The sequence below is a fragment of the Fragaria vesca genome, linkage group LG6, assembly GCF_000184155.1.
Source record: "Fragaria vesca subsp. vesca linkage group LG6, FraVesHawaii_1.0, whole genome shotgun sequence".
Classification (NCBI taxonomy): Eukaryota; Viridiplantae; Streptophyta; class Magnoliopsida; order Rosales; family Rosaceae; genus Fragaria; species Fragaria vesca.
This window is the reverse complement of record NC_020496.1, coordinates 14,376,533-14,380,979: the sequence shown is the minus strand read 5'-3', so window position 1 is coordinate 14,380,979 and position 4,447 is coordinate 14,376,533. Positions and strand designations below refer to the sequence as shown.

Here is a 4,447-nt window from a genome sequence, read left to right as displayed (position 1 = left end):
GAAACATATTATTGATTAACAACAAGTGTCACACCCCGGTCCCGACGTCGGCGGGTATTAAGCACCGGATGCCGTTTCCAAGGCGTGAACGAGTGTTACAAAGCGGAAAGTAAACAAAATACTATCTTCTAGGCTCTTCACTCTAGGCTCGTCAAACCCTTTTTCCAGCTCGGTACAACCTAAGTACTTTTCTGCAAAAAATATCAGAGATGGGTGAGTGAAAAAAACCACGCGTTCAATGAGTTGACCAATGTAATATGCCCGTAAAGCCATATCATTTTACCCACGCTACAAAATACGTATATCGTATACACATCGAGTCACGCAATTCATCACATTGCACAATCCATTCTTATTAGATATCCTTCAATTTAGTGATCCCTACGAGAACCTAATGACCTTTAAGTCATATATCTTCGTGTGTCACATCCTTACTTTGGCATAACCAATGAAGAAGTTCACATGTTCCATGACTAGTCAAACAATGGATCCAACACATAAATATATAAACTCTGCACATTTCGAAAATAGACATGCTTCACTCGAAAACAGAGAGATATTTCATAAGTAGATCAAAATCATGCTTTTCAACTATTTTGATAACAAATAAGAATATTTGAAACATATTACACAAATCCACTCATCTCGACAATTCGAATCCCCACCAAGAATATCGATCGTAAACCGAGCCTTCTAAAATGAGCTATCTAGAACTCACCGTTGGATCTAACCCAAACTTCAAGGATAGAACGAGGGCATCAATATGAACCCGTAACACTTCGCGGAATCGAAATTGGAGTTACGGATCATAAGTTATGATCCGTCGAAGTTTAGTCACAAAAACCCTAAAGAGAGAGTTTAAGAGAGAAAATGAAGAGAAAGAAAGTTTGTAGAGAGTGAGAGACTGATTAGGTAGCTATATATACACAAAGCTAAGCCGACATTGAGAGGGACTAGGATCCTCTCCTCATATTTCTCTACTCATATTACCTCATAAGACAATCTCGACCGTCAAATCTTATTCAACGGTCAAGATACCTCCCAGTTTTGTTTCTGAGATATTTTCATCTTTCTCGATTCTCTGCAAAATCTCATTGAGACTTATCAGCTATCATATCCCATCTCTCTCGCCTCAACTGATATCTTAAGTTCTTAACTAAAAAATGATGAAGCTACTCTTCTCCAATAGACGCAGAATAAATTGGATCCAAACAAAAGAAACAAACCCAAAAAATAAGTGATGAAGTTGCACTTTCAATTTCAATTCGCCCCTCCAATTTCAATTTTCACCCTTAACAAAATGATGAAGCTCTTCTTCTCCTCCTCCTCATGCCTCCCTGCAACAACCCACATTCAGCAGCATCATCAAAACCCACATAATAAAATTAGTTCCACAGTCTCCATCACTGGTTGGAGAAACACATCTCAGTCACTCACCATTTATAAAGGTTTGCATTGCCAGAAGTTATTGCGACTGGAGAGTCTAAGCAGGGTCGTGACCTCGAATAGGTGTGGGTGTTGATAAAACTTGAACCATGAGATATGGGTCCATCGAAAAATTGAAACTCAAATCAATAGCCAAAAGAGAAAGGGATTATCAGACCCATCAATCAAAGGAATGAAAGTTATAACAAAAGAGATGAAGGGGAGTAGTTAAGCTTTCACAAACATCTTCGCAGGAGGTGAACCAGAAACAAGACGAAGCTGTGGCAATGAAAAGAGACTAGAAGTCTTGTCGAGATTTTGCGAATAGATGAAAACATCACAAAAATAAGAGCATCTTAGCCGTTGATTAAGATTGGACGGTTAAAATTGATTTATGAGGCAATATGAGTAGAGAAAGATGAGGAGAGAATCCGAGTCCCATTGAGAGTCGGTTAGTGGAATGAAGAAATGGAAAAGCAACACGTGTCAAGACATGGTTGATCTTCATCAACATCAAGTTTCACACGTCAACCATGGAAAGGCGTGCTGCCCACTTGGTCAACGTGGTCAGCTGCTATTCTTGGTAACTAAGTAAAGATTGTGACTAATGGGAAGGCGCCACATCACCACTCGAATCGATTTCGACAAAATTTCGATAGAACTTTGAAAAATCGTTAAAAATAACTCGGGACTCCGAAAAATTCACCGAAAAATGTGGCGAAGTTGTGGCGACATCTACCTTCCAATTCTAAGAAGAAAAACATATTTTGAGAAATTTCAAAATTCAGGATATTACAACAAGGCACAATAACAACAAAGCAGAGCTAAAGTTATCCTTGGTAGCCACCAGTTGAGAGGTATGAGAGAGAGAGAGAGAGAGAGAGAGAGAGAGGTTTCCTCGAAATTTGTTTATTACTCTTTTCCTTTTCAAATGGTGTGTTAATGCCACCACCCTCGGGGTAACTATCGAGAGCATGGATACGAGAAAACAAGATTTGAGGACCCTGAGTGTAGAAGTAATTCTCTTAACAACTTGATTTTTATTATTTATTTATTTATTAATAGAAGTTATAATTAGGGTCAGCAATTGGCTATTGAAATTATCATCAATCTCTTTTGAGCAATTGCCTATTAAAATTGTCTTAAAAAATGAGTTCTTCGATTCTTGACATCTAAGAGTACAGTTCAACAACCATCTAGTGTGGTAAAAAAGTTGAGTTGTTGAGTATGGAACCCCCCACGTCTGAGTTCGAGTCTCAATTCCCACCAGTTTATAACCCAAGGTCAACCATGGGGCAGTGCGGCTAGTGCGCCTGTACAAGGCCCCCGATCCGGTGAGGCCCCCAAAAGCTGTATTTTCTATTGTTTTTCTTGGTTACTTTCAAACCAAGAAACTAACAAAATGCACTCTAGGCCAGTTGGTGAAGAGGGCTCTTTAAGTTGGGTTGGCGAGTGACGTCTTGGGTTCAAAACCTAGCTCTCACATTTTTCTTTTACTTTCTAATAAACCCCTAAATCCCCTTCAACCACATCAAAAAAAAAAAAAACCCTTACTTGTTCCAGACTTTAATCCTTTCCTCTCCATCTCTGCCGCACAAAACCAAAAGAGCCCTTTATCAAGTAATCTTGCAATAACTGTCATATTCTCTTTTGGTAAGGTTTAGTGATTGTTAAAGTTCTTGAAATTTGGATGGGATTGCTGGGTTCATAGGTAAATTGATAGAAACTTGTAGGAATTTTCATTTCATTGTTCCTGTGACTTTCATGATGGATGCGGACAATGATTCAACTTATATATGATATTAGTGGTGCTTATTTACAGGATTAAATTCAGTTTGCCCCCTCGTACTTTAGGTCAATAATCAGTTTGGTTCCATTTTTTTTTTTAATAACGTTGGTCCTTGAAGTTCTATTTCACATCAGTTTAGTCCAATTTTGAATTCTCCTCCTTACCATGACGTCATACGTTGAGTTGTCCGCGACATAAGGGCCCAATTTCTAACGTTGTCCCGAGAGTTTGCATAAAATGACCAAATTAGCCCTCCTTACAGTTTATACCTCTCTCTCTGTCTCTCATTCTTGACATATGGTTGAAAACAGAAAAAAAGAAGAGATCGGAAAGAAATCGGACAGATAGTTATCCGATCAAACCAAACTCATATCTTCTCCCTCTCCCAACCCATTCTCCGCCTCAAGCTCCGCCTCTCTCTCGGAATTTGAATAGATCTTTTAAGATGGCGGAAGAGCACAGATGCCAAGCACCAGAAGGTCACCGTCTCTGTGCTAACAGTTGCGGATTCTTCGGTAGCCCGGCCACCATGAATCTCTGCTCCTAATGTTACCGAGACTTTTGCCGCCTCAAGGAGCAACAGGAGGCTCCTATCAAATCCACCATCGAAGTCTCTCTCTCCGCCTCTGTCTCTCCATCGGTGTCGTCGTCCTCCTCCTCTTCTCCGGTGATTGACTTCCGCTCTCTCCCTCCGCCTCCGCTGTTGACTTTGCAGGAGGTCGCCGAGGTTGAAGATGTCCCTACTGTTCCAGATGTTGCCATCACGGCGGTGTCTCAACCGAATCGGTGCGACGTCTGCCAGAAACGGGTTGGGTTGACCGGGTTCAAGTGCAAGTGCGGGACCACGTTCTGTGGGATCCATCAGTACCCGAAGAAGCACGCGTGCTCGTTCGATTTCAAGACGGTGGGTAAGGAGGAGATCGCCAGGAGCAACCCTCTGATCAAAGCAGAAAAGCTCAAGAAGATTTGATGTGGGCCATCGGATCCGATTAGGTTCGAAGAAAAATTGCAGAAAATTTCAATCAATCAGTGATTTGATTGCATTAGCAGATTTGTGAAGGGAGGCCGTATCGATGAACCGTCGTCGCCAGCCGTTAGTCGTCAAGCAGCACTTATGGAAAAAATTAAGTCTAATATAAATATTCTCTCGTCTTCACAGGATTCCACAGCGGAAGCTCACACGCCACTAACCCTTGAATTGCATAGGGACTTGGTTCTTGAACCATAGGTCTC

The 4,447-nt window shown here is 41.1% G+C and overlaps 1 pseudogene; it reads left to right on the top strand.

The window, feature by feature from the left end:
* The first annotated feature begins 3,659 nt into the window (after positions 1-3,659).
* LOC101294189 lies at positions 3,660-4,354 on the top strand (annotated as a pseudogene).
* The last annotated feature ends 93 nt before the right edge of the window (positions 4,355-4,447 follow it).